General features: G+C 48.3%; 1 long non-coding RNA gene across 1 annotated transcript; it reads right to left on the bottom strand.

The window, feature by feature from the left end:
- Positions 1-14,776: 14,776 nt before the first annotated feature.
- LOC137417962 (uncharacterized) lies at positions 14,777-15,667 on the bottom strand. The gene is made up of 2 exons (XR_010982536.2): positions 15,337-15,667; positions 14,777-15,158 (listed from the first exon to the last, which is right to left on the bottom strand). It is a non-coding gene; the product is annotated as an uncharacterized LOC137417962 (long non-coding RNA).
- Positions 15,668-15,939: the final 272 nt, after the last annotated feature.

Raw genomic sequence — 15,939 nt, 5'->3', positions numbered from 1 at the left:
GTCTCCGAGGTAGCAAAATGTTTTCACACCTTCCAGCTTCACGCCGTCTCCAAGATCCAACTCAGCATTTCCTCCATCTGCAGCTCCCTCTGTGCACACCTTACATTTGAATGTAGCTGCCACACTGGTTAATGACCCTCTCAGACCACTACATTTTTGATGAACCCACTCAGTGCACATTGCACATTGAACTCTGACACCCTTCCTGCACACAGCACAGGACCACTTCCCAGTTCTTTCCACCTCACCACATGCTTTACCACTTGCCATCACCTTCGTCTTTCCGATATTCACCTTCAGACCTTTTGTCTCCATACATTCCTTCCACTTGTTCATCTTTTCCTTCAGTCCATCCATACTTTCCGCAATCAACACCAGATCATCTGCATACAACAACTCCCATGGTAAACCCTCCTTTACGTTCTGAGCCAGCACCTCCATCACAGCTACAAATAGTAGTGGACTTAGTACCGACCCCTGATGCAATCCCACCTTCACCTCAAACTCACCACTGTTCCCGTCCTTCGTCCTTACAGCTGTGCACGCTCTTTTGTACATTGCCATCACGACTCTGATAAACCATTCCTCCACTCCTAACTTCCTCAATGCCCATGTCAATACTTTGCGTGGAACCCTATCGAATGCTTTCTCCAGATCAACAAACCCAAGAAACAACTTCTTCCTCTTCTCCATGTACTTCTCCTGCAACTGCCTCACAATGAAAAGCGCATCTGTCGTTCCTCTTCCTGGCATAAATCCAATCTGCATTTCGTCGATCTTCACTTTCTTCCTTATCCTCCTCTCCAACACCCTTTCCAATACCTTCATTCCATGCTCCAATAACTTTATTTCTCACACCATATCCGTAACCCCCATGAACTCCCTCAAAACCATCCATACTCCTTCCAACATGTCCATTTAGGTCTCCTCCTACCACAACAACTTCCTCATCGTTCACGTTTTCCATCAGCTTCCCTATCGCACACCAGAACTTGTCCTTCTCTTCATCGCTCCGACCAACCTGCGGAGCATATCCCGAGATGACTTTCACCAAGAGCTTTCCAATCATCATTTTCACCATCATCAACCTATCACTCACTCTAGTCACACTCACCACACTGTCTACAAACTCCTCAGAAAACAGGACACCAACACCATTCACGCCCTCCAGGCACCCTTGCCACACAAACTTGTATTTCTGTCCCTGCCTGCCCTTCACCATTCTCGCACCACTTCCCTTCCATCTCGTCTCTTGCACACAACATATGTCCACTCTTCTTCTGACCAATACTTCCACCACTTCTCCTGATCTCCCTGTCATTGTCCCTACATTCCATGTCCCAAACCTCAGAAACCGATCTCCACTTCAGGCTGTACGCTGCCCATATGTAATTGTAATTGTCATGGCTCTCTTTTTGAGGCAATGTTTTTATGGCCGGATGCGCCTTCCTGACGCCAACCCTCTTAGTCGCATTTTACGACACGCAGGGATACGGTGTACCTATTCTAATCCAGGGTACACACTGGGAAAACGTTTAAAACATGGAAATTCGGGGGGGGGGGGAGGGGGGGGGCATCAGCATCACGGCTGTGGGGGCCCTGTCGGCACCACTCCACGTCGGCCCGGTCAGCACCACACCACGTCGGCCCGGTCAGCACCACACCAGCGATTCAGTCAGGCCCTTGGACAAGTATGGCCACTCGACAGCTGCATTTTCTGTTCACCGCATGCATGAGACGTCGTGGTTAAAGCTCGTTCCCTGGGCCCGCATGGGCCCTGGTTATCTTCAACGAAAATCGTCACCAATATCGTCATCAATATCAATATCAATATCGATGTCAATATCGTCAAAATCGTCATCGGGGTATTGCCCCGATGTTTGCTATTATTATTACTAGTAATGGTACCCGCCCTAAGGGCGGGGCTTCAATTGGGAGGCCCAAATGAAAAGGCAAAATATCAGAAATTGAAGGCTTTTTTAAAATTCTAAACAATTTATATAAACATCCGTTAAATCATATCACACTCAAATCATCAAAATCTAAACAGTATTTTTAGAATTTCAATTTAAAAAACCACATCACTGTTCACATCGGTAAATATTATTCCATCGTGTTTGGAAAAACTGGAAAATTGGAAATTGGAAAAATTGGTAAAAAAGAATAATGGAAAAACAATATAGCCTATTTTACTCCAGGGATCCCAGGATTACCCACCCAAAATATCGTTGCGATCCGTTCAGCCGTTTTTGTGGTACCTGGGAATGGACAGATAGACAGACATTTGGTGAATTCTCGTAAGATTATTATTGGGTGACCGGGAGGTACCCTTTTGAAATCGCTCAGATTATTATTATTCTGTTTCCATGAAATTTGTTGGCGACCTACAGGTCAAACCCTTCATCGTAGGAATTTGAAACTTTTACCATGTATGGTATACCATATGACTTGATGCATATCATAAGTATGACGCCATAGGTCACGTGATGTGGCGGCCATATTGGATTTAGTGAAAATCTTAAAAATCTATCTCCTTCATTTTTCGACCTATTGAGTTGAAACTTGGCATACATATAGCACACCCCAAGGCGAAGAACGCTCTTTTCTCCGATTTTAATTTTTTGGTTAATTGGTCGATGGCGCGCCAATTAAAAAAGTGCTGACTCGGCATTTTTATAAAATATAAATATTGTGATGCCATGAACTTTGTATCGACCTACAGGCCAAACTGTTAGTCAGGTGAACTTGATGCCTTGACCAATTATAGTATGGCACTTGATTTGATGCATATCATAACGATGACATCATAGGTCACGTGACATGGCGGCCATATTGGATTTTATGCAAACTTTTAAAATGCATCCCTGCCCTCATTTTTCTATCAATTGAGTTGAAACTTTGACCACTTATAGTATGGCACTTGATTGGATCCATATCATAAACATGACGTCATAGGTCACTTGACATGGTGGCCATATTGGATTTCATGCAAACCTTTAAAATGCATGTCTTTATTTTTTGATCGATTGAGTTGAAACTTTGACCACTTATAGTACGGCACTGAATTGGATGTATATCAAAACTATGACATCATAGGTCATGTGACCTGGCAGCCATATTGGATTGAATGCAAAACTTTAAAATTAATCCCTGCCTTCATTTTTCGATCGATCGCGTTGAAACTTTCACCACTAATAGTGTATTGTTACGTGCTCCTCCCCAAACCCCGGTCACGGTGTACCTCCAAGCCCTGAAAGGAGTCACAGCAGAAAGATGTGCTATTATGTGTGCCAATGACCAATGGTGAAACCACACCAATCAATCGTTACAAAACCCAAGTATTGTATTAATATCGCACAATAATAACAACTGGCGCAAGTACAAGAAAACCTCAATTGCACAGCAAGCACCATATAATTCCGATGATGGTACCACCAGTTTCTTCATTCAATAACTCACGGTACTCCACGTGAGCGAACTGCAACACCCCAAAAGTCACTGTCACGACACCAGGCCAAAGTTGATCCACGCTCCGGGGATCACAAGAAAAAAGGTCGCACCGAGACCTGAACCCAGGATGGCCGACAGTCGACGCTGCAGAAGAGCCACTTGGTGAGGTGTCGGGCCGACGTCGGTCAGGCAAAAGTTCACCCAAAAGGCGACTGGGAATTCACACCTTCGGTTCACCAAACAATGACGCTGACATGAACGAGCAGCAGTTCCCAAGAGGAGAACCGCGAATTCCCAAGCAAAATCCACGACACACACGAAAACCAGGCTAACGGCTGGTGCGAGGTGAAATGGCGGATGGGCCCGTAATGGAGGCGTGCCTGCTCTTCAGCAATGATTCACTTTCGGAACCAAAAGCAAAACGCGTCACGCAGGTTTATCTGCCACGGCAATAGCGACACTGTCACAGGAATCCCTTTCCCGGGGAAACCAATATTCGCTCATGACCAATGCCCCCCAGCGTCCGCTCTACACCTCAAAGCAGATCGGCCTTCCTTTTCCGATCTCTCGATCCACTCCAGCCTCTTCTTCTTCCTGTTTCTCCCGATCCATTTCGTTTTTCTTTTGAAACACTAATTTTTACCTTTGAAGACAGTTATCTCCATGTCACACTGAAACTAACAATAATAGTATATGAAACTAAAAATGCTTCCAGTGGATGAAAACCACAAAGACGGAAGTGATGAATCCATAACAATATCACTTGATGGGATGCATATCGTAATTATGACGTCATAGGTCACGTGACATGGCGGCCGTATTGGATTTTATGAAAACATTTAAAATGCATCTCTGCCTTCATTTTTCGATCGATTGAGCTGAAACTTTCACCACTAATAGTATATCACTTGATGGGATGCATATCATAACTGACATAGGTCATGTGACCTGGCGGCCATATTGGATTTAATGCAAACGTTTAAAATGCCTCCCTGCCTTCATTTTTCGATCGATTGAGTTGAAACTTTGACCACTTATAGTGTGGTACTTGATTGGATGCATATCATAACTATGACATCATAGGTCATGTGTCCTGGCGGCCATATTGGATTTAATGCAAACCTTTAAAATGCATCCCTGCCTTCGTTTTTCGATTGATTGAGTTGAAACTTTGACCACTTGTAGTATATCACTTGATGGGATGCATATACTAATTATGATGTCATATGTCACGTGACATGGTGGCCATATTGGATTTAATGCAAACCTTTAAAATGCATCCTTGCCTTCATTTTTTGATTGATTGAGTTGAAACTTTGACCACTTATAGTATGGCACTTGATTGGATGCATATCAAAACGATGACATCGTAGGTCATGTGACCTGGCAGCCATATTGGATTTAATGCAAACCTTTAAAGTGCATCCCTGCCTTCATTTTTCGATCGGAGTTGAAACTTTGACCACTTATAGAATACCACTTGTGTTGATGTATGTCCTAAGGATGATGTCATGGGTCATGTGACCTGGAAGCTATATTGAAAACCTTAAAAATGCATCTCCTCCATTTTTCGATCGATTCAATTCAAACTTTAAACGATCGGATCTGGGCTGCCATTGTCAACGACTCTGGTGCGCACTTGTCCAATCGGGATTGAGCTGGATCATCACTGCCCGCAGTTTTAATTATTATTATTATCGTTATTATTATTATCATCATTTTGACTGTCGCTGACATAGTTTAAGCCTCAACTAAAACAAATCCTGAAAAAATCTGAAAAATACATAAAAAATTGAAAATAGCATTCAAAACAACTAAATAGATGGGTGGCATTCAGACCTGTGTCCTTGGGAAATTGATCATTTGTAAGGTATATTTGATGTGTGTTTGCATTTGTTGGTGTCTCTCCAGGTTTTCCGAATGAAATTGGTGTAAATCTGAGGAAAAATGATCCTTTTTTTTTATACCTGGAAAAATGAACTGCTGCATTGTCGGAGCCAACAGAAAACAGTGGAGAGTTTGCTCAACAAATCAACGTCAGGTGGTAAACAGGGAAGTAAAAGCATGGCCGTGCGAGCTGTGGTGAAACGACTGAAATGACTTGCGTAACCATAACGTGAACAATCAAGTTAAATAGAACCTCACCTGCAGTGATTTACAGGTTGTTGTTTTTTTTTTTTTTTTTTTTTTTTTTTTTTTGTATACAAGATCGAGGCTCATGTGAGAGCTAACATTAATGACAAAAACAAACAAAAAACAAACGGACACAAGACGAAATAAAGGGAGCGGGAGAGAAGATGGGGAGAGAGGGGTAAGCACACAATAGTCAGGCAGCTTAGCAGCATATTTATCGAAAATGGGGAACGGCTTGACAAAAGCGCCATTTTTATTCTGGTGGTCCATTAGACCATATACAATAGATTCAGTAGATTCCTCTCTTTCTCCCAACAGGTACACCTGTTGTGACTTGGACGGTTGGACCACACTTTGTTTGCAAGTTTTTTGCAAACAAATGTATCTTATTTATTTTGTCAACCGATAATTTGAGAGAGTTATTCTTTTCTGTTTTTCTTGCTTCCCTTTGATGCATATGTTTAACTCATGTGTTGCACTTAGCAATTCACAATAATTCATCATGAAACCTCTCTCTCTCTCTCTCTCTCTCTCTCTCTCTCTCTCTCACCCACCCCTCTCTCTCTCTCTCTCTCTCTCTCTCACCCACCCCTCTCTCTCCCTCCCTCCCCCACCCCTCTCTCTCCCTCCCTCCACTCTCTCTCCTGCCCACCAGTCTCTCTCCCTCTCTCTATGCCCCACATCTCCCTCTCTCCCTCCCTCTCTTCCTTCTCTCTCCCTCTCTTCCTCCCTTCCTCTCTCTCTCCCTTCCTCTCCCTCCCTCCCTCTCTCTCTCCCCACCCTCTATGTCTCTCTCTTTTCCTTTCCCTCTTTCCCTCTTTCCCTCTTTCCCTCTTTCCCTCTTTTCTCTCTCTCTCTCTCTCTCTCTCTCTCTCTCTCTCTCTCTCTCTCTCTTTCTCTTTCTCCCTCCCTCTCTTTCTCCCTCCCTCTCTTTCTCCCTCCCTCTCTTTCTCCCTCCCTCTCTTTCTCCCTCCCTCTCTTTCTCCCTCCCTCTCTTTCTCCCTCCCTCTCTTTCTCCCTCCCTCTCTTTCTCCCTCCCTCTCTTTCTCCCTCCCTCTCTTTCTCCCTCCCTCTCTTTCTCCCTCCCTCTCTTTCTCCCTCCCTCTCTTTCTCCCTCCCTCTCTTTCTCCCTCCCTCTCTTTCTCCCTCCCTCTCTTTCTCCCTCCCTCTCTTTCTCCCTCCCTCTCTTTCTCCCTCCCTCTCTTTCTCCCTCCCTCTCTTTCTCCCTCCCTCTCTTTCTCCCTCCCTCTCTTTCTCCCTCCCTCTCTTTCTCCCTCCCTCTCTTTCTCCCTCCCTCTCTTTCTCCCTCCCTCTCTTTCTCCCTCCCTCTCTTTCTCCCTCCCTCTCTTTCTCTCTCTCTCTCTCTCCCTTTCTCTCTCTCCCTTTCTCTCTCTCCCTTTCTCTCTTTCCCTTTCTCTCTCTCTCTCTCTCCCTTTCTCTCTCTCTCTCTCTCCCTTTCTCTCTCTCTCTCTCTCTCCCTTTCTCTCTCTCCCTTTCTCTCTCTCCCTTTCTCTCTCTCCCTCTTTCCCTTTCTCTCTCTCTCTTTCTTTCTCTCTCTCTCTCACACTCTCCCTTTCTCTCTCTCTCTCTCTCCCAGCCCCCACCCCCTCTTTCTTCCCCACCCACATTTAGCCAATGAAGCCTTTGTCCCTCCTGTGTGAAGTGGGGCCATCGCCGTAAAATATAAAACACACAGGAAATGGTACATTGTGCCGAGGCGCGGCGGTGATGGTCATGGTTAACCCTCGGCCAGGCAAAGATCCCCGGAGGGTTAAATAGCACGGTGATGTCTGCATGGAAGTTGTCTATGTTGCTCTGGTGGAGATGGTCGACTTAGTGAGGATGGTCACCCTAAAGGTAGAGATCTAACCAGTGACATTCACTTTGAGGCCACTATCGTTCGACTTTTGTGATTATTATCTGTTGTTCCTCCCCGTTTATATGCTTTAATTTGGCGCAGTGTACTTTATTCTGCCAAAACTAAACCATCAGAGTGTATTTTGAAGTGACATCATAATTTTGTTGCACAATGTGGCAATTGAGTTGTCATTTCATGTAAGTAATGCTGTATTATTATGTTTATTGTTGGTATTTTGTGTTGACATAAATGTTTCCTCTTCAGAAGGGACTTTAAAAAATAGAATACTGAAGGAGCTGGGGCTCCCACGTCGATCGGAAGAATGGACGCGACAAAAAGCTGGAATTCATCCGAGTTGCTTTAATCAAACCAAACACTCAGGCACTCTGAAAAGCCCGTTTATCGGGCAGCAATATATATACATATTATCCCGGAGCGTTTGCCCAGGAAAGGCGAGAGGGGGCGTGGCCCAGCGTCCTGGCTGCGGCCTGGCAAGTTGAGGGCGAGCCTGCCCGGGCGTCCTGGACGAGCCCGGCATGGTGATCGCTCCGCGTCCTTGATAGGTGCAAGGCGATTGTGAAAACCCAGCGGTAGCCGCTACACACGTCCCCCCAGAATCGACTTGCACCGGCAGGGTCAATTTGAGGGGGGTCCTGATGACCCGGCCGAAGCGACCCCTGGCGGGTCGTGGGAGGGGGTCCGGTGTGGTGGTGGGCGGTCGAGTGGGGGGCACCGTGGACGGGGGGCGGCCTCGCCGCGGCGGAAGGGCCACCCGTGGTGGGTGGTCGACGTCCACGTGCGCCGGCTTGAGGCGGTCCACCGCAATCCGGTCTGACCTGCCGCCGATGTCGATGACGAACGACTTGTCGTCCCGTCGCAGCACCCGGAAGGGCCCGTCGTACGGCGGCCGGAGTGGCCCCTGATGTGCGTCGTGACACACAAAAACATACTCCGCTGTGCGAAGTGCTGGGGGGATGTAGGACTGGGGGTCACCGTGGTGGGATGTTGGCACGGGGGCAAACCGTCGGGCGGCCTCCTGGAGGTCCGAGCGCTGGTGAGCTGCGGACCAGGGACTGGTAGCGTCGGGCACGAATTCGCCCGGGACGCGTAGCGCCTGGCCATAGACAAGCTCGGCGGTGGATGCCTGGAGGTCCTCCTTGGGGGCCGTGCGGAGGCCCAAAAGGACCCACGGCAGCCGGTCGGCCCAACCGCCGTCTTGAAGGCCGGCCATGAGCGCGGCCTTCATGGAGCGGTGGAATCGCTCGCACAACCCGTTTGCTTGGGGGTGGTAGGCTGTAGTACGGTGGAGCTTGACCCCCAGGTTGCGGGCGACCGCGCCCCACAGCTCGGAGGTGAACTGTGGTCCGCGGTCTGACGAGATGTCCACCGGTGCGCCGAAGCGGGCGACCCAGGTGGCGATGAAAGCCTGCGCCACGTCGGCGGTGGTGGTGGAGACGAGGGGAACGGCCTCCGGCCACCTGGTGGTCCTGTCCACCATGGTGAGCAGGTGTGTGAACCCCCGTGACGGGGGGAGGGGGCCCACCAGATCCACGTTGACATGGTCGAAACGTCGTTCGGGCACGGTGAAAGGTGCCAGCGGGGCCTGGGTGTGTCGGTGGACCTTGGCCCGTTGGCAGGCCGTGCAGGTGCTGGTCCAATCGCGGACGTCCCGACGAAGGCCGTGCCAGACGAATCGCGCCGACACCAGCTTCTGGGAAGCTTTCCGGCCCGGGTGGGAAAGGCCGTGGAGGGAGGCGAAGATGCGGCGTTGCCAGGTGACGGGCACGATGGGGCGAGGCTGGCCTTGGGAGACGTCGCAGAGCAGGACAGTGTCCGCGAAGGGGATGTCGGCCAGGCGGAGGCCCGTGTCCGCCGCCCGGAGGGCTTGCACCGTGGCGTCGGTGGTTTGGTCCGCCGCCATAAGCGCAAAGTCCACGCCCAGGTGGACCGCGTTCGCGCTGGCCCGGGAAAGACAGTCGGCCACGGCGTTGTTTTTGCCGGCGACGTGCCGGATGTCCGTGGTAAACTCCGACACGGCGGAGAGGTGGCGCTGTTGGCGGGCCGACCACGGCTCCGTGACCTTGGCCATGGCGTAAACCAACGGCTTGTGGTCGACGAACGCCGTGAAAGGTCGGCCCTCGAGGAGGTGGCGGAAATGGCGGACGGCCAGGTGTAGACCGAGGAGCTCCCGGTCAAACGTGCTGTATTTGAGCTTGTTCGGCCGGAGCTGCCGGCTGAAAATACGAGTGGCTGCCAAACCCCGTTCACCCATTGCTCATGTACGGCGCCCACCGCGTAGTCGGAGGCATCCGTGGTGAGGGCGATGGGAGCGTTGAGCACCGGGTGAGCGAGCAGTGTTGCGTCGGCGAGGGCCCGCTTTGAGCTTTGGAAGGCCGCATCCATTGCTGCGGACCAGGCGATGTCGTGCTTGGCCGGCTTGCCCCAGCGGGCTTCGTAGAGGGGCCGCATGAGTTGAGCAGCGCGGGGCACGAAGCGGTGATAAAAATTCACCATTCCCAGGAATTCCTGCAGGGCCTTTATGGTGCGGGGACGCGGGAACGTGGTGATGGCCTCGACCTTGGTTGGCAGCGGCACGGCCCCGTTCTTGGTGATGTGGTGGCCCAAAAAATCAACGGCCGTCGTGCCGAAGTGGCATTTGGCCGGGTTGACGATGAGGCCGTGCTCGCTGAGGCGCCCGAACAGTGTTCGGAGGTGGAGGAGGTGCTCGACCCAGGACGTGCTGGCGACGAGGATGTCGTCCAGGTAAACGAAAAGGAACGGCAGGTCACGCAGCACGCCGTCCATCAAGCGCTGGAACGCCTGAGCCGTGTTCTTGAGACCAAACGGCATCCGCAAGAATTCGAATAAGCCGAACGGCGTGATGACTGCCGTTTTAGGGACGTCGGCCGCCCTGACAGGTACCTGGTGATATCCCCGTATGAGATCAATTTTCGAAAAAATGACCCGTCCCGCCAGACGGGCGGAGAAGTCTTGGATATGCGGGATCGGGTACCTGTCAGGGGTGGTAGCGTCATTGAGACGGCGGTAGTCGCCACACGGGCGCCATCCACCCCCCGGCTTTGGCACGATGTGCAGTGGCGAGGCCCACGCACTATCGGAGCGCCGCACGATGCCGAGGTGCTCCAACGCGTCGAATTCGGCCTTCGCCACGGCGAGCTTGGCTGGGTCGAGGCGGCGGGCCCTGGCGTAGACCAGTGGGCCCGTGGTTGGTATGTGGTGCTCAATCCCATGCCGTACTGCGACGGCCGAAAACGTCGGCCGCGTGAGGGCCGGGAACTCCGTGAGCAGGCGAGCAAACTCGTTCGCCGCCGGGACGGCGCATGCCAGCTCGGTCGGCGCGGAGCTGCTCAATGTGCATACCAGGGAGCTGAAGGTTTCGGCGTTGATTAAACGACGCCGTTGGACGTCCACCAGCAGTCCGTGTGCGCAGAGGAAGTCGGCGCCTAGCAGAGCCATGGGCACGTTTGCGGTTACAAACGTCCAAGCAAAGCGTTGGCCGCCGAAGCAGAGGGTGACGTTGCGTGGGCCGAAGGTGCGGATGGTCGATCCGTTGGCCGCAACCAAGGAGGGGCCGCAAACCGCGGATTGCCTGTCCTGGTCAGAGGCGGGTATGACGCTCAGTTGGGCGCCGGTGTCGCACAGGAAGTGCCGTCCGGACGCTTTATCCGTGATGAACAGTAAGTTGCCCGTGTGGCCGGCGCTCATGGCTGGTAATGAACGCCGGCCAAGGAAGGACTTCGTACGACGGAGGATGCCCAGTCGGCAACTGGCTTTGGAGGCCAGATTTGAAATGTGGTTTTCCCAGGAAAGATCATGGCAGATAGTGAGCCCCAAAAGCTTGAGTGACAGAACTTCTTGGAGAGGATTATTCAGAAAGTGGATGGGAGGGTTGTCCAGTCGGTCTTTTTGGAGAGACATCGTAAGAGTGTGAGATTTGTCAGGATTGAAAGACATGTTCCACTTGTTTGACCAGTCTGTGATTTTGTCCAGGTCTGCAGAGAGTGAGGAGGCTGCAGACTGCCGATCTGAGGGATGAAGAATGGAGCGACAGAGAGTAGAGTCATCAGCAAAGAGATACAGAGGATTTTCAAGAGAGTCAGAGAGATCATTGATGAAGACCAGAAAAAGCACAGGGCCCAGAACACTACCTTGGGGAACTCCAGCCTGAACAGGAAGAGGAGATGAGAGAAATCCATTCAGGGCCACACGTTGACTACGACCAGAGAAGACGTCCGCAAGCCATGCGTGGAGATTTCCATGGATACCATAGGAGAAGAGTTTGGTGAGCAGAGCTGGGTGCCAGACCGTATTGAAGGCATGTGATATGTCAAGGGATCCGAGATTGCAAACCCTTGCCAGGATGTATTTTCAGTGGTTTTTGAAGCTTTTGTGTTAAAACAAATATGGCGCCCGAACCACGTGATCGATGACGTCAGCATTTTTTTTTTTTCTCCACTAATTTATTCCTAGATTATGCTCAATAAATTTCATCTTGATCGGATGATGTTTTGTACTCATCAAATTATGACGTCATAATGGAGGCACCTATGACATCATTAACATATTTTATTCCCCATGGAGAGTTTTTTTACAATGAGCCATGTCCCAATTTTTTCTATTCAGCACTTTTGGAGATATGGAGGTGCTAAGTTTTTCGTTTTTTCCAAGATGGCGGCCGAACCACGTGACCTATGACGTCATAATTATCATAAAAATTCTACAGGTGGAGATGCACCTATGGTGAAATTTTCCTGTCAATCGGACCAACGGTTGTAGAGAAAATCATATTTATTCTGTGCGGACAAACAGACAGACAGACAAATGGACCCCAATGCAATACCCTCGACTCTGGCGAGGGTGACAATAAAACGTATGTATATTTGTTTGTACTGGTACACCCGTTCCCTATGGGAGTGGCAGCAAGGGTCATTTCTCTCTGGGATATATACATTACAGTAGGGTTGGGCCTCAAGAACATTCTGGGTGTGTTCAGTTACCAGGTTTCTTGTAGATTGCTCGACCAGTAGCCAAGCATTCAACAAGCACACCATCAAAACCGTTGATAAGGAACGGCTGGCTTGCCAAGCGCGAGCTGGCGTGCTTGGTAAATGAACACACCTTGAGTTTCCTCCTTTTCTATTTCGTGTTAAACAGCAGTATTGACTGTTTCAAAAGGTAATCATATTGGTGTGTTTGACTGTTTGTGGTTTACAATTTTTTTTAGCTCACCTGGAACATAATTCCGGGGAGCTTGTGCGACGGCGCGTTGTCAGTCCATCCGTAAACATTTGCAGCAACTTCTCCGAAACTGCTGTTGAGATTGTGACCAAACTTGGCGCACTGCGTGTTGATTGGTGGAAAGTTTGTTGTATAATATTTGGTATGTCGCACCTCAAGTTTTGACCCAGGAGTCAAGTTTTGATCCCCCCCCCCCCCCCCTCACCCTCCCCAAAAAATTTGGAATTAGCCTTTTCCTCTGAAACTACACATACAATTCCGATTAAACTTGATCACAACTTTCATCACCTGTGATGTACCAAAGTTTTTTCATGGCATTAAGAAAATCGAGGTCGAAGAGTCCACGAGGCATTGCCCCCAAAAATAGGTATTTGCTTTATTCTCAGAAACTGCACTTACCTTGTATGGTTACCTGCACTTACCGATGAAACTTGACAACAACGTTCTGTTCATCACCCGTGATGTATCGACATTTGTTCACATCAGAAAAATTGGGGTCGAAGGGTATGTACAGAGGTGAGTTGGAGTGGGGGGAGGGAGGTTGGCCCCCCAAAATAGGAATTTGCTTTTTTTCTCTGAAATTACACACACTATTTCGATGTAACTTGACCGCAACCTTCATCACCCATGATGTACCAAAGTTTGTACCAAAGATGTACCAAACCCATGATGTACCAAAGAGGGAGGGAGAGGCCTTCATCTCCTAAGTCACCGCCAACTGCCAGGTTTCGGGATGAAATTGGAAATGAAAATATTATCCACTGGATAATTGGCGTTCAAAACGTTATTGGAACGTGATACTCACGATAGTTGAAGAAACGCCTTTTAATTTTATCTTTCAATATACCCGACAAGTACTGTACATATAATTAGTTAAAAAAAAAAAATCCTCACTAATTTATACACTTATTTATTGAAAGATTAAAAACATAGTTTCTTGGACTATTGTGACTATGTCGTGAAGTTTTGAAAGCCCTTCATAACTTTATTGTTGAAATTCAACATAAATCTGTTTCATCTTCAGTCTTACGTGCCCCCTTTAAGCTTTCCCAGTTTTAAGTGTTTCAGCTAAATACTGTTTGCAAGATTTATCTTTAAACAAATTCCGAATGTTTGGAAATCGAGATATTTTTCTGGACATGCTTCATATGGTAAAGTCCTCAATGTACAATGTGCGCTGAGTGGGTTCATCAAAAATGTAGTGGTCTGAGAGGGTCATTAACCAGTGTGGCAGTTACATTCAAATGTAAGGTGTGCACAGAGGGAGCTGCTGATGGAGGAAATGTTGAGTTGGATCTTGGAGACGGCGTGAAGCTGGAAGGTGTGAAAACATTTTGCTACCTCGGAGACATGCTGGATGGAGAAGGTGGATCAGACTCGGCAACGGTTGCTAGAGTGAGATGTGCATGGAAGAAGTTTCAGGAACTGAGTGGCGTGCTGACGAGGAGGGGAGTGTCGTTGAAGCTGAAGGGAAAGGTGTATGCTGCATGTGTGAGAAGTGTTATGATTTATGGGAGCGAGACATGGGTAATGAACGAAGAGCAGCAACGAAGGCTGGAAAGGGTGGAAATGCGAATGGTTCGGTGGATGTGTGGAGTATCGTTGAGAGAGAGGAAGACAAATGATGAATTGCGGAAGATGATGGGAATAGAGCCTGTGATTGATGCTGTGAAGAGGAACAGGTTGAGATGGTTTGGTCATGTGTTGAGGAAGGATGAAAGTGACTGGTTGAGAAGAGTGATGGAAATGAATGTAGAAGGAAGTAGAAGACGGGGAAGACCGAGAAAGACTTGGCTAAAGATGGTGGAAGAAGAAATGCGGGCAAGGGGGTTAACACGGAGAGATGCAGAAAATAGGGCAAAATGGAGAAGATTGTCATGGGGACCGCAAGGCTAACCCCCGCTCTAGCAGGGAAAATGGCCTTTAAAATGCATGTTGTTGTTGTTGTTGTTGTTGTTGTTGTATGCGTGCCGAATAAAATTACAAAGCTTGAAAACTATGGTCTCGTGTCAATGAGACCTGCAAGAGAAACTTCTGCAGACAGCTGCAAAAAGCAACCTTAAAAAAATTCCCCACTTGTGTATGCAAGTTTATGAGCTAATTACATATATAATAATGAAAAAAACCAACATATAATGAGAAGTCAAAAGCAGCTGTCAAGATACGCGAATATGAAGATTTAAAATACCATCACGTGCCTTGTGCTCAGGAAATAAGATGAAATGTAACTCAGAAAAGCCGCAGCCGTGAGATGTGGGGACAAGTCACAACCGAAGAGATTTGAACCAAGACAAATGCTAACGGTTCGAAACTCCTCAAAGTTCTTCCAGCAGCCTTCTCCTATTCTCCACACGTATCCAGGGCAGCTAAAGAGTCACCAATTCATGATGGAGTGGCGGTTGAGGGTCATGAAGTACACCTGACTGCTTCCTCCAGAACGGACAGACACAAAGAAAACCTGTATGGGAGAGGGTGAAGAATGATAAGTTGGAGTTGGAAGAGCTTCATTGTCACCACTTCACGTGTTTTTATTCATCTGGCAATGATATAACAATTTCAAATAAACAAATAAATAACAGATGAGGGGTGCACATATATTCGGCCTGACAAGATGAACTGGAGGTAAGCACACCCACCTCTAAGCCATCTAGCCTGGATTTGAATCTCAGCCCAGCTATAAACTGTCATCCTGGTGTCTCGCAGGCAGGGCAAAGCATCCTTGTGTGTATATCCCTTGGATGGACGTCGAACGGGAGTCCCATCTGCAGGGATTATCCTGGAGCATTTTGGCAATGGGAGAAAAAAAAATGTTCAAAACAATGTACAAACAAAAATGCTGTGTACAAAACAATGAGATTTTTTCCAAACACGATGGGATTATTCAAAATTGTTTTGAGATAAAATTTTACTCTTGCTCGTCAAATCATTATTCTCGGGGTATTAATTAAAAATAAATATGGTCAAGAAAACAAAGACGTGTGTTTCTTTCTGTATTCGAATCGACTATCTCACTCCCTGTGGCTTTTATTGCATAAATCAGTGGTTCTCAAACTTTTTTGGACTACCGCCCCCTTCTGCCCTCTTGGACCGGCCCAATGACCCCATTGTCCTATCGTTCGTGGTCGGACACCCAGAATGTATGTAGATAGGAAGCAAAAATAACAGAAGCCAAATATTTTCTGAATAATATTTTACTTTATTTTACTTTACTTTTTATTTTATTTTGCACGACCTCCAAT

This window comes from Myxine glutinosa, chromosome 2 (assembly GCF_964187855.1).
Source record: "Myxine glutinosa chromosome 2, kmMyxGlut1.1, whole genome shotgun sequence".
NCBI classification, from domain to species: Eukaryota; Metazoa; Chordata; class Myxini; order Myxiniformes; family Myxinidae; genus Myxine; species Myxine glutinosa.
Note: the sequence above shows the minus strand (reverse complement) of the source record. Positions and strands in the feature narration are given on the sequence as shown.